The sequence below is a fragment of the Bemisia tabaci genome, unplaced genomic scaffold, assembly GCF_918797505.1.
Source record: "Bemisia tabaci unplaced genomic scaffold, PGI_BMITA_v3".
In the NCBI taxonomy this organism is placed as follows: Eukaryota; Metazoa; Arthropoda; class Insecta; order Hemiptera; family Aleyrodidae; genus Bemisia; species Bemisia tabaci.
The window spans coordinates 55,011-72,252 of NW_027311776.1; the positions used below are offsets into that span (position 1 = coordinate 55,011).

A 17,242-nucleotide genomic window follows, 5' to 3' on the forward strand; every position below is an offset into this window, starting at 1 on the left:
ATAAAAACGGTGACTCAGGTCGAAAATACCTACTTCCTGTGCTTCATGCTAGTCACTTCATGCTGTTTTCAAAAACACTGGGTTAGTAGGGTGAAAATGACGACTTTGCCACGTAAAAAATCCAACAGCGATGCATGATGGTGCAGAAAATACGAATTAAATTACAGTGTTGTATGGTGATAATTATTCAATATAGCAACGCTGTAAAAGTAAAAGTATTGCATGTTGCCCCTTCAATATGCGGGTTACGTAATAGTGTAATGTAGCCCCTTCAATTTGTGGGTTATGCAATGGTGTATTCTTAAATATGGCGGTTATACCGTTGCCGGACGGTGCACTTAAATAAATGACTTAATTATGGGTGAAATTTTAAAAAATCGCATTTTACAGTGTTGCCAGATGGTTCGAGAAATTAGTTAATTTTTCGATACAATGTTGTCAGATTGTGCAAAATACAGACCGAATTTTGATACGACTTTTCGTTTTCGAGAAAATCCAACTTTTACCTAAGTTGCATGCGTATCTTATGTGCATATACGAGTTTTTATGCTTGCTTGAATACGTGGGATTCTTGACTTTACTAATGACAGGTTGTATGTCTGATGTTATAAACACGTCTATGACACATACCTATCTTATGTATAGACGCGGTTTTCTTCGTGGCCTTGAAGAACTAGAAACTTCTATGGGCACTACTGAGTGATAAGCCTAAATAGGTGGTGCATGGAAATATAAACAGGAAGACCCAATCATCGGTTTAGTTCACTACACCCTCTGCCAGGGAGCGCTGATGTCAGCGCTAACCGGAGTTGGGGGTCCTTATTTATTCTCTTGGTCCATGATGTGGATCCGAACCTTGTGTTTTGGAATAAGCAACTGGGATTGTATATTGCAATTTCAGTTTGATGAATCGAAAACTTGTAAAATTTTCGGGATCAATAGACCATAGCCTCCAGGATGGGGCTGGTATCGGTGACTGGAGAGGAGGGTCTGATTCGGGATATTAAAAAATTTTCCAAGTCCTACGCTGGAAAATATTTTCGGAAAATTACCCTCCTCAAATCCACCCCAGCCCGATACGATTCTTTTACACTATCGAAGATTGGTTAACTGTTCGGACCGAATTTTGATACGACTTTTCGTTTTCGAGAAAATCCAACTTTTACCTAAGTTGCATGCGTATCTTATGTGCATATACGAGTTTTTATGCTTGTTTGAATAAAAGGATTCTTGACTTTACTAATGACAGGTTGTATGTCTGATTTTATAAACACGTCTATGACACATACCTATCTTATGTATAGACGCGGTTTTCTTCGTGGCCTTCGTAAATTGCGGTCCTCGCTCCGTCCAGAGTTCAAAATTCATCGTGAACTAGCTGTCTGTTCGTGGATCGCACAACGATGTGATGTCTGGTTTTAGTTTCTGCAGATCAAGGGAATCAGAAAAACGTAAAATTTCATTGCGGATAGCCCGGGGTCATAGAAAATGCTCCTTTGAAGTGATGATATTTTTTTACATAGAAAAAAAAACGAATTAAATTACAATGCTGTATGGCGGGTATTGTACAAGAAGGCAACGTTGTAAAAATTGTTCAACGAAATGGCAGGGTAATGTTACTACTTCAATATGCGGGTTATACAATTATAATAATACGAGGTATTGCATGTAGCCCCTTCAATCTGCGGGTTATGCAATGGTTTATTTTACCCTTCAACTTGTAGGTTATGCAACATAATTGCTACTGATTGAATTACCGGTGATACTTGACAATATGATATTGGTTTGTGTACCGAAAGTTGATGATTTCGATTATTTACCACAACTTTATATGAGAATGTTGTTGGTTGATGATTTTGATACTTTACTTTTTGTCTTTACTAGAGTTATGATCCGCTTCTGTGGTTTCCTTTATCTCAAGTTCTTCATGAAGTTCTGATTTTGACTCACAATCAAATGCATCAGTTCCCTCTTGAGTTCTCAGTTCTGATTTTGACGGGGACCGTAAAGCAATGTACCTACTGGAGCTTTTCAATACCGTTCTTCGCAACTGGGGGGTTCCCGCAATGAAATTCATTGTCTTTTAGGCTTGATAAAATTTTTTGAGGCTTCCGGTGGTCTCATTGCATTCATATTTGAAAATTAGCGGGTGTGTTGCCGTCAAAAATCGTGTAGGACGCATCGTTTTCCAGATATTAAGCAAAAACCATAAATTATTGATATCGAAATCATCGACCATCAACATTCTCATATGAAGTTGTGGTAAGTAATCGAAATCATCGAGTATTGTTTCCATTTAAAATGGACCACTTAAAACATAACCAAATGCATTCCCATTTAAAATAGACCACTAGACAAGGTGCGAATTTAAGCATTCTGATACGTGTTTCTTAACCATAACTTCACGGAGAACACGATTCACGCAACTAAATTACTGAAACCAACTCCTAACGAAGATATTAACGTTTTCATTTCACATTGGTTACGGGGAATTTGAACTGCTCGAAACTCAAAGCTCTACGACAATCAAATCGAGCACTACAACGCTTTCAGCAAGCTTCTCAATCGAGCAGTAAGTATTCATTTCCCATCATGTGTTGTTCAAATTGTAAACAATTTGCTATAGCTATGATCCAAAGTGTCAAGATTTTTATGTCGCAAAAACGGTCGTGATAACGTTTAGTGTGTGATGTGAATCACGCGGAGCATTGAGCTTTCATGTGCGGGTAGTTTAAATTTACACAGCAAGAATCATATTTCGGTAATTTTAGGTGTGCGCATCATGGTTAACGTAAAATTTTGGCTAACAAACTCCTCTGGTGGTCCATTACGGTAAATATTCGCAATCATCAACTGACTAGATTTTCCATTTAATGTTACGGTGAAGAATCGAAATAATTGACCACCGATGTATTCCTATTAAAAACTATGGTAATGAATCGAAATAACTGAATACTGATATATTCCTATTTAAAACTAGAGTACCTTTACACCGAGAGAATGGACAGATCGCTTCATGGAGGGTTTTGGGCCCAAAAGTGCAGCCACCCTTCTAACCAACTTCTAACGCCCGAAATTTCACTGCCAGTCTGTAGATTCCAATTCTAACCAATATGGCTAAGAATGTACATAAACGATCGTTCTTCCGCAAAAAATGAGTAAATTTATGCAAAAACTAAGTCGAATATATGCTTTATAAACGATGATTCGTAACAATTGTATTAGTAAAACGCTCTGGATGATTGAAATTCGTAGGTTGGCTGCATTATTGGGCCCTAACTTCATTCGCGGAGGCATCGGTGAAGGCCTGGTGGATTTCCGGAGTTTCATATCCGTCTATACTCTCGCTATATACAGGGGCTCTATTTAAAACGATGGTAAATTATCGAGTGTGAAGTAATTTGGACCCGAATATCGATCTTTTACCCTACCTTAAATGTTGGATCGAACGGTCCATTGCGGGTTACAACACGTCCCTGAAAGCAATACGGTGGATCCCATAAGATTATTATTGATTGATTGATTTTATGCTTCCTAACTGTTTTGGAGGCCTCCCATTGGTCTCATTGAATTTATAATCGAAATGTAACGGATTGGTCTCGTCAAAAAATCGTCTAGGACTCACCGTTCTCGAGATATCGAGCAAAAATAATTAACACTCCTATTCAACACGCTTTTCCATGTGGTGTTTGGGTGTCGCAGAGCGTCAGAGTGCGTTGTAGGAGAGACCACTCATGTTATGTTATTACAAACACTACCGCATAACCAATACAAATTTCACTTGTACAGTACCAAATATCGAGCGAAAACCAATTGTCCATAATGGATTAATTGATTTTAGGCTTCTTAATTGGATGTATTCCTATCAAACGGAACTAAGGGCTAATTTGAGTTCCTTTTGAGGAATTTAGAATCCGGGATAGCGCGTTCTGTCAAAGCGCCTAAACGCTATGGAAAAGCATTGCGAGTACAGGACGGAATAAGCCGGACGCCGGATTCCGCCGCCAATCCAAGCCCCTGTACCTTCCTCACCCTATAACGCTTAGGTCCGTTTGATAGAAATACGTCCAATTGTTATGAAGGCTTCCCGGTGGCCTCATTGCATTCATAATTGAGGAGTAGCGGATGGCAAATAAGCCTTCAGTGCAATTGGTGCCGTCAAAATTCGTCAAAGACGCACCGTTTTCGAGATATCGAGCAAAAACCATCGATTATTTATTGATTTTCTATTTAAATCTACGGTAAAGTATCAAAATCATCAACCAACAACATTCTCATATAAAGTTGTGGTAAATAATCGAAATCATCAACTTTCGCTACACAAACCAATATCATATTGTCAAGTATCACCGGTAATTCAATCAGTAGCAATTATGTTGCATAACCTACAAGTTGAAGGGTAAAATAAACCATTGCATAACCCGCAGATTGAAGGGGCTACATGCAATACCTCGTATTATTATAATTGTATAACCCGCATATTGAAGTAGTAACATTACCCTGCCATTTCGTTGAACAATTTTTACAACGTTGCCTTCTTGTACAATACCCGCCATACAGCATTGTAATTTAATTCGTTTTTTTTTCTATGTAAAAAAATATCATCACTTCAAAGGAGCATTTTCTATGACCCCGGGCTATCCGCAATGAAATTTTACGTTTTTCTGATTCCCTTGATCTGCAGAAACTAAAACCAGACATCACATCGTTGTGCGATCCACGAACAGACAGCTAGTTCACGATGAATTTTGAACTCTGGACGGAGCGAGGACCGCAATTTACGAAGGCCACGAAGAAAACCGCGTCTATACATAAGATAGGTATGTGTCATAGACGTGTTTATAAAATCAGACATACAACCTGTCATTAGTAAAGTCAAGAATCCCACGTATTCAAGCAAGCATAAAAACTCTAGTAAAGACAAAAAGGGTGATGCGAAGATCCATGTAGAGATGGATAAAAAACCATGTTTTGAAGCCCCAAAATCGTGAGAATGATTTTTTTCTTCTTTCTTTAGGATTTTATGACTTATGATTCACTCCACTAGGCTTCCAAGAAGTTTAATTTTCATACAAGAAGCCACGAGATTGAATGGTGTGATGACTATGAGAAATCAAAAATGCTCATTTTGGACGCGAATCGCCAGGTCAAGTGTCGAGTTGCAAAAAGACTCATAAAAGGTCCTGACTACTTGCGCAGCATTGCGCATTACGGTGAATATGAAAAAGCTGATGATAGGGACAGGAAGGAATGCAGTTGAAAAAAAAAGTTCAAGACTAAAAACAAGCTATTTTTGCGTCAACGGATCTGGACGAGTATTATGAAAAGATCAGGGTCAAGATCAATAAAGAGTCATTCGATTTCCACATGAACGGATCCGGGTGGGTGCTGAAGAAGATACAGGGTATGGAGCTACTTGTCAACCGCTATTACGCTTTACATCGAGGATGAACGTCCGTTAAGGTGTCATTTTCAACGAAACATGCTGTCAATGTAAATAACGGTGAATTAAACGATTGTTTCCTGTACGCAAGGCAATACTTGAAAAGGGTGTTACGATACCTAAAAGGCTCAAGGAATTTGAAATTGACCCATACAAAGAAACTTATATTTACTGATATCTTGAGTGGTCACTAGGTACGTGATTCTGATTGGGTAACAGATGAAACCGATAGAAAGAGCACGACAAGCTTCCTATTTCAATTATTTGAAAACTGTACCGTTTGTTGGAATACCAAAAGCAAAACTCTATGACTGCTTTATCCACTGAATCAGAGTATATGGCGCTTTTTGAAGCTGTCAGGGAAGCTCTATGGTTGCAATCGTTTCTGAGTAGTATTAATATGACTGCAATAACTCCCATTTTAATTTATGAAGACAACACCGGTTGTATAAGTATTGCAAAGAATCCAAGTAGCCACAAAAGATCAAAACACATGCATGTAAAGTATCATTTTTCTAGAGAACAGGTAGAAAAAGGGCTAATAAATGTGAAATATGTTCCAACAGGTGATCAGCTAGCCGATTTACTGACCAAACCGTTGTCCACCACAAAATTCAAGAATTTAAGACAAGGGCCGGATCTTCAAAATTAGCAAAATTAGAAATTAGCAAGTCAAAATTCAAGTGGACTCGTTAAAAATTCAAGTGGACTCGTCAAAATTCAATATCCTTCAGCGCTCTCTAAGTTTTTTCTTTAATCTCCTCTATCAAATTGAAACGGATCCTTTTCATCGAAACGTAAGCTAAGGAAACAGCCAAAGTCGCAGGGAGCTAAATCTGGACTTTAGGAGGATGCGGTATGTAGGATCAAAGACGCACCGTTTTCGAGATATCGAGCAAAAACCATCGATTATTTATTGATTTTCTATTTAAATCTACGGTAAAGTATCAAAATCATCAACCAACAACATTCTCATATAAAGTTGTGGTAAATAATCGAAATCATCAACTTTCGCTACACAAACCAATATCATATTGTCAAGTATCACCGGTAATTCAATCAGTAGCAATTATGTTGCATAACCTACAAGTTGAAGGGTAAAATAAACCATTGCATAACCCGCAGATTGAAGGGGCTACATGCAATACCTCGTATTATTATAATTGTATAACCCGCATATTGAAGTAGTAACATTACCCTGCCATTTCGTTGAACAATTTTTACAACGTTGCCTTCTTGTACAATACCCGCCATACAGCATTGTAATTTAATTCGTTTTTTTTTCTATGTAAAAAAATATCATCACTTCAAAGGAGCATTTTCTATGACCCCGGGCTATCCGCAATGAAATTTTACGTTTTTCTGATTCCCTTGATCTGCAGAAACTAAAACCAGACATCACATCGTTGTGCGATCCACGAACAGACAGCTAGTTCACGATGAATTTTGAACTCTGGACGGAGCGAGGACCGCAATTTACGAAGGCCACGAAGAAAACCGCGTCTATACATAAGATAGGTATGTGTCATAGACGTGTTTATAAAATCAGACATACAACCTGTCATTAGTAAAGTCAAGAATCCTTTTATTCAAACAAGCATAAAAACTCGTATATGCACATAAGATACGCATGCAACTTAGGTAAAAGTTGGATTTTCTCGAAAACGAAAAGTCGTATCAAAATTCGGTCCGAACAGTTAACCAATCTTCGATAGTGTAAAAGAATCGTATCGGGCTGGGGTGGATTTGAGGAGGGTAATTTTCCGAAAATATTTTCCAGCGTAGGACTTGGAAAATTTTTTAATATCCCGAATCAGACCCTCCTCTCCAGTCACCGATACCAGCCCCATCCTGGAGGCTATGGTCTATTGATCCCGAAAATTTTACAAGTTTTCGATTCATCAAACTGAAATTGCAATATACAATCCCAGTTGCTTATTCCAAAACACAAGGTTCGGATCCACATCATGGACCAAGAGAATAAATAAGGACCCCCAACTCCGGTTAGCGCTGACATCAGCGCTCCCTGGCAGAGGGTGTAGTGAACTAAACCGATGATTGGGTCTTCCTGTTTATATTTCCATGCACCACCTATTTAGGCTTATCACTCAGTAGTGCCCATAGAAGTTTCTAGATCCTCGTATCCTCGTGGTCGCCCTGCAGTTTTGAAGAGTTTAGTGTGAAAAGTTTCCCATTTTCATTTCAATCTTCGTCAGTCTTCGGGTACATAAACTGGTATTAATGTGAAGTGTTATTTCTAACCGTTTTACTCTGCAGCAACTGCTGTTGAGAAAGCCAAAGGAAGTGTGTATGTAGTATTCAGCAGGAATCAGGATTGTACTTTTGGCCGAAGGCGCCTCTCTGTTAAGTGAAATCTTTTTAGTGAGAAATAGTGTTGTACTGATAAAAATCAACTGAGTGTCACAAAATCAAAGATACTTGACTTCAAGCATTACCTTTAATTTGATTATTTGCAAGTCTCTTTGATTCTGCGTCAGAAGTTGACTGAATCATCTTTCCTCGTGTTTTGATAAGATACTTCAAATCAAAGTCTTTCGCATTGACCTCTGCAGAAGGTATGTATCTATACTATTTCATTAGTTTGCGAAAAAGTAAAATGTATGAAAGTATCTACACAAATAAATAAATCATAGATAAACAAAGAACATTGCATGGAATAACATACTCTATAGAGGTACGATCGTGGACCATTGTGGCGTTAGTTCACCGCACCCTCCGCCAGGTTCGCTGCAAGCGCGCGGTAACGGTTTTTAACACGGGATTCAATGGGGAGTTGGGAGTCCTTATTTATTCTCTTGGTCCATGTCCACATCTCCAAGCGCACACCACTAAAAATCGAAATTCCCGGATCAGACGCTACTCTGCAGTCACTGATACCAGTCCCATCCTGGAGGATATGGTCTATGCGACTTAGGTAAAAGTTGGATTTTCTCGAAAACTAAAAGTCGTATCAAAATTCGGTCTGTACAGTTTTCCGATCTTCGATAGTGTAAAAGAATCGCATCGGTCCGCTACGGATCGGAGGAGGGTAATTTTCCAAAAAAATTTTAATTTCCCGAATATTTTTTAATTTCCCGAATCAGACCCTAATCTCCAGTCTCCTATACCAGACCCATACTGTAAGATATGGTCTATCGTGGATGCCGTCAAAATTTTACAAGTCCGAAATCTCGAAAACAAAAAGTCGTATCAAAATTCGGTCCGCACAGTTTTCCGATCTTCGATAATGGAAAAGAATCGCATCGGTCCGCTACGGATCGGAGGAGGGTAATTTTCCGAAATTTTTTTAATTTACCGAATCAGACCCTACTCTCCAGTCTCCGATACCAGGCCCATACTGGAGGATACGGTCTATTGATCCCGAAAATTTTACAAGTCCGAAAATCCGAATATTTTGCACAATCTGACAACATTGTATCGAAAAATTAACTAATTTCTCGAACCATCTGGCAACACTGTAAAATGCGATGTTTTAAAATTTCACCCATAAATAAATCATTTATTTAAGTGCACCGCCCGGCAACGTTGTAACCGGCATCTTGATAAATACACCATTGCATAACCTGCGTATTGAAGGGGCTACATTACACCATTGCATAACCCGCATATTGAAGGGGCAACATGAAATACTTTTTTTACAGCGTTGCCATATTGAATAATAATCACCATACAACGCTGTAATTTAATTCGTATTTTTCTGCACCATCATGCAACGCTGTTGGATTTTTTACCTTGCAAAGTCGGCATTTTAACCCTACAAGGGTTATAATGTCAACGTATGATGGGGCTGTTGCAATATGTTTTTCCAAATCGTGTTCAAGTCCAAAAATTGCTTAGGAGTGAGAAGAAACAAGTTTTCCGAGAGAAAAAACAAGAAATGTCCGTAAACAACACACTATAGGGGGCTGATGTCCACCCTAGGCGGCGAAAAATTGATTTTTGTTCAAAACGATCAATTAGTCAATTTTTCCTATGAATGGAAAAATACAAGAAAAAGCACATAGGTATCCCATCAAAGTTGCCGATCCACAGAGAAAAGATCATGCCAATCTCCTATGCCTTTTGACAATAACACCTCGAGGTAATCATTATTGCTAGATCATCAATTTAGAGAAACTTGTCTGAAATAAATTGACTGATATTTCACTCATAGCTTCATCTGTAACTAGTACCTCATGCACAATCAATCTAAATCTTGGATTTTAAAAAAGTAAAAGACCCTGTGCTTAGTGGGGACTAACAAGGCGGTGTTCCTCTGTTCCTTCCTGGAGGAAAAATATCTCTCTTTCAATAGTATTAAATATGGAATTACATATAATCTTCACTTGAAAAGGTGCACAGTTGGCTTCTCCAGATGCGTCAAACAATAATAACAAATTACAAGAGTAAAATAGCACTAAGTATGCGTAACTGGTACCATCTACAAATTCGACAACAGAATGTGGCCACAGCTCAAATAAGTGTTACCTGACCAGGGCACCGTGGCTTGGAGGCTCCACTTCAATTATTTTTTGATGTTATTTGGTAATTTACAATAAAATGTATGGCCCTTTGCCAGTATTTGATTCATTTTTTGGATGAGGCTATCTTTTTGATTTATGATGTTACAATAGTGTATCATTCTCGATTCCTTCAACTTCTTGGTATTGTAAAGTTTGAGTGATGCTTATATTTTAAATGCTAAGAATGTTAAAAGATGTAATTATTTAGAATGCTCCCAGCAGGAATTTGTTGGTTTAAATTTGATCATGGTTCCGATGCCTTCTACTAAAATTGTGAATATTTTTTTGATCTTCTTACGGGTGATTTCACGATAAGAGGAACAGTCATCTCGCCGTGGGTTATTAACTACTTAGGGCAAAACGATTGAAAACCAAGTTGATAAATCAAAAGGAATGATGTCCCTGAACATTTCCATGCTAAAATATAAGATCAATTATCATCATATTTTATAATATGAGACTCTAAAGGCCGAAAATGTCCGGTCAGTTACGCGTCGCCAGCCCTGATTTTCATGAGAAAGAGCAATTCGCGGTAATAAATCAGTACTGATCATGGGTTTTTTGGCAATATTTGCTGAAAGGAGACTCTAATGTTCAAGAAAATTGCCATTTTTAAATGAAATGATTATTATTAAGCAAGGAGAGTCATTTGAAAGAAGTGTCACCTTATTTGACAACATATTTTGGCAGTAGTATTAAGTGCAGTGTTTATCTCGCCAGGTAAAGCCAGGAGTTTCAAAACTGTCATCATACTGTTCACTGAGGTATTCTTGACCCAAGCATTACTGAAAAGTCGGCTTTTTTTACAATGAAAACTTTAATTTGTATGATAACTAGTGATTTTTAGGTGTGTAGCACTAATTCCTCACCACACAAAATCCTCAAATTAATATTATTAAACTGAGCGAAAGTCCCCAAAGTTTAAAGAACTTTTAAGGCAGCATTAATTCTACCTCATACCTCAAGAATTGCCAAGTTTCATCTTTTGTATCATCTTTTATTTCACATTTATAAAAGTCGGTTATGTAACCGACACAATTTCGCAGAGCCGCCATGTTTGCGTGAACCTCCAGCAGTCCCACGGAAAGAGCTGATACCTGATTCAATCACTATAAATGTGTGCTGAATCAAAATAGTTTGTGCCAAAGATGGAAAGAGGAAGTCTAAATGAGGTAATGAAATCTTGTTGAAATTGGTGCACTTTTGTTTTAAAGGTGTTGCACATTTTAGCTATTCCTGTCATCGTGAAATCACCCTTACCATGGGTGCAAAGACTTCTCAACCACTGGACCAGCTCGGCCGGTCCGGTCTTGTGAAATGGAGAAACCCATGTGAGCACGGGAAAAATGGGGGAACTCTGTGAGAAGGGGGAGGTTTTTTTTTAAAAGGTGAGGAACAAAACATTCAAGCGCGCTGTTATGAGGGAACATAACTGTCCACCGCTTTACTTTACCTGTCAGGCTGGGTATGTGAAAACTTGAGATGGAGGAACTTAAAGAGGGTTATACAAAATCGGCGATTTTACCCCCCTCTTGGATTTTGCCGGGAGTTGGATATGTTGTTCCCTATCACAAGATACGCCTTTTTCCAGCGTTGGCAAGTTCACCCGAAATTTTTCCCGCGCGCTACAGCGTTGCCAAGTTGAAAACAGGCAAATTCCGTAAGTGGCGTTAAAATTGAGCTATGAAGTTGCGATGTTAACGAAAATTCTCTAAAAATTATGCACTTTTAGGAAATGACCATCAATTTAATGTCGCGTTAATTTTAACATGCATTGTTGCCAATTTTTCGATTTTTTAATTCGACTAATTTTACAAATCCGCAAATACCCAAAAAAGCTATCTTCAAATTTGAATAAAAAGTTGTCTAATCGATAGTTCGTTTGATTCCGCATCCATCGATATATTATAGCTTGCTGGGAAACTTTTGGTTCGCGAGATATCATCATTTTTGTAAACAGCTTTATGGAGCGACGACGCTTTTTGAGTCCGGGCGGATAGAAATTTTAGCCTCCAAAAACACAGGTCAGCATTAATTCCATGGTTTCCTAAGTAATTTTTGGCGCTGAATCCGAATTTGACCATTTCATAACAAAATTGTCACCAAGAAGTTGCCAAATTGGGCAAAAATGGCTTAAAATCGGCCTTTTTGGCGGATTATGGCCAGTGACTTGCCAGAAGTTGATCGGACGACAAAATTGGTTATTTCCACAGTTAAAACTCGTTGAACTTTCTACAAGCTGAGTCAAATTCTTCCTGCTCACGGCAAAATTAAATGCACGACAAGCAACAAACTGAAAAAAAGACACCAAAATCGGCGGTTTTTGTCCTAAGTTTCTTGTTTTCCGACTGAATGAACATTTCTTAGTAAAATCTGAATTACACAGAGTGTAACGACAAACTATTGTATTGTTACATACATACCGGGTGTCCATAAAGTAACTGAAAAGTGGGTATAACTTTTGAACAAAAAAAGATAGAAGGTCGCGGTTTGTGGCATTCTTCATCATCCAAAAGGGGAAATTTTTCGATGGGGGGCTTTTCCTGGTGGACCCCCCTGGGGGGGCCCCAGGGGGGGCAACTTCAAAAATTCAAATGGCAACCCCCATTTTTTAGACATGATTAAAAAGAACTTAAAAAGACAAGAAAAATGGCGCAAATAAAATTAAAATCGGTTATTTCGTTCAAAAGTTACAGCCGGTCAAAGTTTTAAATTGACCACTTTTCAAAAAATCGCCGATGAGCTCCAAATTATCGGAAAAACAAAAACAAACCGGGAATGAAAAGTTTGAAAAGTGCTTTTTAGGAAGAGGAAAAACAACTGACGTTGTCACAAGTCTGGATGGCATTGTTTCAAAATAAAATTTCGGAAAATTCAACATGGCGGCAAATTTGAGGAAACGCAAAAAATGAAAATTCCAGAAACTGTTATCTTTCAAATACCCTCTAGTTTAAGGAAATCAAAGGTATCAACTTTTATTCCTTTATTTGGCCAAGTAAGAGCAAATTTGCTGACTTAAAAGTTGTCAAGCGGGGCGCCCTCAATCGTTGGAGTATGCGACATCACAGGATTAAGTGTGCTGTCGAAAAATGAAGCCGATGTGAAAAAGCGCTCCTCCTTTGGGATGCTTTAGAAATGTTTGAGGTCCTCCTCCTCAAATTTAACGAGAAAAAAGAAGAAAAGTAAAATTTAGCAATTTTTACCCACAAACTTGGCGAGCCAAAAAACATGATTTATCCTGGTGGGGTAGGGGCGGTGGACATTTTTGACATTTCTATCTCTGAAAATTAAAAATCCAAGAATAATTTTAATTCTCTAACTCCTGGCACTCCAATTTGGCAAGGAGGATATCTTCTACGCTTCACCGTGTCACCGATCAGATAGTGCATCGGATGTTACCGAAAAGATTGGTGTCTCAAATCGTAAGGTTGAGACTGTCAATAAGATAATCTCAATTCAGATAATAATCAAGAGTAGAACGGCGTCTTCGGAATTGGAAGCGTAGCAGATATCCTCCTTGCCGAACTGGAGTGCCAGGAGTTAGAGAATTAAAATTATTCTTGGATTTTTAATTTTCAGAGATAGAAATGTCAAAAATGTCCACCGCCCCTACCCCACCAGGATAAATCATGTTTTTTGGCTCGCCAAGTTTGTGGGTAAAAATTGCTAAATTTTACTTTTCTTCTTTTTTCTCGTTAAATTTGAGGAGGAGGACCTCAAACATTTCTAAAGCATCCCAAAGGAGGAGCGCTTTTTCACATCGGCTTCATTTTTCGACAGCACACTTAATCCTGTGATGTCGCATACTCCAACGATTGAGGGCGCCCCGCTTGACAACTTTTAAGTCAGCAAATTTGCTCTTACTTGGCCAAATAAAGGAATAAAAGTTGATACCTTTGATTTCCTTAAACTAGAGGGTATTTGAAAGATAACAGTTTCTGGAATTTTCATTTTTTGCGTTTCCTCAAATTTGCCGCCATGTTGAATTTTCCGAAATTTTATTTTGAAACAATGCCATCCAGACTTGTGACAACGTCAGTTGTTTTTCCTCTTCCTAAAAAGCACTTTTCAAACTTTTCATTCCCGGTTTGTTTTTGTTTTTCCGATAATTTGGAGCTCATCGGCGATTTTTTGAAAAGTGGTCAATTTAAAACTTTGACCGGCTGTAACTTTTGAACGAAATAACCGATTTTAATTTTATTTGCGCCATTTTTCTTGTCTTTTTAAGTTCTTTTTAATCATGTCTAAAAAATGGGGGTTGCCATTTGAATTTTTGAAGTTGCCCCCCCTGGGGCCCCCCCAGGGGGGTCCACCAGGAAAAGCCCCCCATCGAAAAATTTCCCCTTTTGGATGATGAAGAATGCCACAAACCGCGACCTTCTATCTTTTTTTGTTCAAAAGTTATACCCACTTTTCAGTTACTTTATGGACACCCGGTAGATAGGAGCTGCTTTAACAGTGGTCCCGCGCCCCGCAACGCCTAACTGCCATAGTTCCTTGTCCTTCCACAGGTACTCAGTAATTTGGAGCGCGTTTGTTCCTTTTAAAGCCCCTTATTGCCCTTTCCTAGGCGGCTTCATCACTTTGGTATTGTTACTTTTTTCTATTAAACTCCATTTTCTCAGAATTATAAAATAAAACTGTATACTGAATATAGGGCGATGAATAATAACCGTCAAATACCGCCAAAATTCAACGATTCTACGAAATTTTGGCAATATTGCAATGCGTCTTGTCTGGTTTTAATGAAGTCAGTCTGAGGAGCAGGCCCGCCACATCCTATCTCGGGCCCTGGTACCAGTTTTCAGGCTCGGGCCCCCATCACAGAGGGGTTCCGGGGGCCTCCCCTGGGAGATTTTTAAAATTTTAAATCTACTTAGGCGCATTTTGAAGCTCCCATGACGGAGATTTTCCAACAGTGTGAGAATAATTACGCCTTTTTTTTTTACTTTAAGCACAAAATACTTTCGGATTGTTGCATTCTAAACACCTGCATGGAAATGTTTTTCGGGAGGGGGCAGATGATACTATTTTCAATTCTAGGGGGGTTCAAGCCTCCCTGGACTCCCCTTTCGTACGTCTATGGCAAGGAAGTTGAGTCATTGAAGTCGAGGATGCCCAGACTGGAGACTCTTAGCGTCTGACGACGGAAGAAAATGAAACGCAGTTATAAAAAATATCAATCCATACTAAAACTCTTGAAAACAGATAGAAATTTTAAAAGAAGCAAGAAAAATTCTACAATGCCGCAGCATGTTTTTGAAAATTTATTCACCTTTGGCGAAATTTTTAGGGTAAATTTTTCACTTTTCACTTACGAGTCAAGGGTTATGTGTGAATTCGCAGTGGTTTCTCATCAGTGGCACGGGCCCCTCCAGGGCCCGGGCCCCAGAACCAGGGACCCAGTATCCCCCCCCCTTGTGGCGGGCCTGCTGAGGAGTACATTTTATTCATTAATTTTTAGCAGAAAGTTTTCCATTACTGTTTCAAAATGTGATTTATTGACTTGATTCGACAAAACTCACTGTTTTATGAATTTTTCCTACCTGGAATAAAAACCCTAGTAATTAGTTTATATCTAAGTTGAAAATTAAATTATTCTGCAAAAGTTTATTACTTTGCACGAGAGATACATTTGAATAATTTAAAAATAAGAAGCGAACAAAGAATATAGGACAAATATCGAAAAAACCAGCGAATATTCAAGTATTTTGTTTAAGCTTGGCAACATCGGAATATGTTCGATTTTATTTTATTGTTCATTTTTATTGCATTCTGCTCATGTTGTTCATTAGTTTAGGTAGAAACATTCTCTTAATCGGAAAACAAGAAACTTAGGACAAAAACCGCCGATTTTGGTGTCTTTTTTTCAGTTTGTTGCTTGTCGTGCATTTAATTTTGCCGTAGCGTAATTTTTAATTTTGCGTTTTTGCAGGAAGAATTTGACTCAGCTTGTAGAAAGTTCAACGAGTTTTAACTGTGGAAATAACCAATTTTGTCGTCCGATCAACTTCTGGCAAGTCACTGGCCATAATCCGCCAAAAAGGCCGATTTTAAGCCATTTTTGCCCAATTTGGCAACTTCTTGGTGACAATTTTGTTATGAAATGGTCAAATTCGGATTCAGCGCCAAAAATTACTTAGGAAACCATGGAATTAATGCTGACCTGTGTTTTTGGAGGCTAAAATTTCTATCCGCCCGGACTCAAAAAGCGTCGTCGCTCCATAAAGCTGTTTACAAAAATGATGATATCTCGCGAACCAAAAGTTTCCCAGCAAGCTATAATATATCGATGGATGCGGAATCAAACGAACTATCGATTAGACAACTTTTTATTCAAATTTGAAGATAGCTTTTTTGGGTATTTGCGGATTTGTAAAATTAGTCGAATTAAAAAATCGAAAAATTGGCAACAATGCATGTTAAAATTAACGCGACATTAAATTGATGGTCATTTCCTAAAAGTGCATAATTTTTAGAGAATTTTCGTTAACATCGCAACTTCATAGCTCAATTTTAACGCCACTTACGGAATTTGCCTGTTTTCAACTTGGCAACGCTGTAGCGCGCGGGAAAAATTTCGGGTGAACTTGCCAACGCTGGAAAAAGGCGTATCTTGTGATAGGGAACAACATATCCAACTCCCGGCAAAATCCAAGAGGGGGGTAAAATCGCCGATTTTGTATAACCCTCTTTATTTGGGGAAACCCCTGGAAGTTTCTGCATCCCTGTTTTTTACTACTGAAAGTTGCCCAGGTATATAGTCCAGTAAACGAAGGCATATAGGATACGTCTCCGGCCGAAAACGAACATACAGCTGGATTTAGGCCCAATCGATTCTTCATATGAAAAGGCGTTTTTAGCCAAAAGTCCCCTTGGGGGATTCCACACAGTGTTCCGATGAAGTTGAAAATTGGACATATTTTCAAAAATTCACTGCAAAACGAGAAATAAACTTGGAGAGCTCAATTTTTTTTCAAACTGTCGGCAATTGAGTCTACTTTTCGAAGAAACTATAGTTTTAAATGTCAAAGTAATTTAAAGGTGAGTACAGTTGAAAGAAATTGAAAATTGAGAATGATTGACCGGTATTTTCCGTATTTACGTCCTTATGAAGACCCGGATCGAAAAACATCCTCCAGTAAAAAATGTAGATCGTTCTTTTAGCGTTGATTTAGTATATTACATCATAGGTTTATCTTTAAAATTGAGGGAGCAAAAGCGCAGAAACGGAGCGGGACGAGTGTATACTTTCATCTGGTTGTTCATTGAAGCG

The 17,242-nt window shown here is 38.4% G+C and overlaps 1 protein-coding gene across 1 annotated transcript in view; it reads right to left on the minus strand.

Annotated features, from left to right (window-relative positions):
- LOC109037894 (GTP-Rho-binding protein rhophilin) overlaps positions 1-17,242 on the minus strand; it is a gene marked incomplete at its 5' end in the record, with an annotated part of 72,102 nt that overhangs the window by 35,220 nt on the left and 19,640 nt on the right.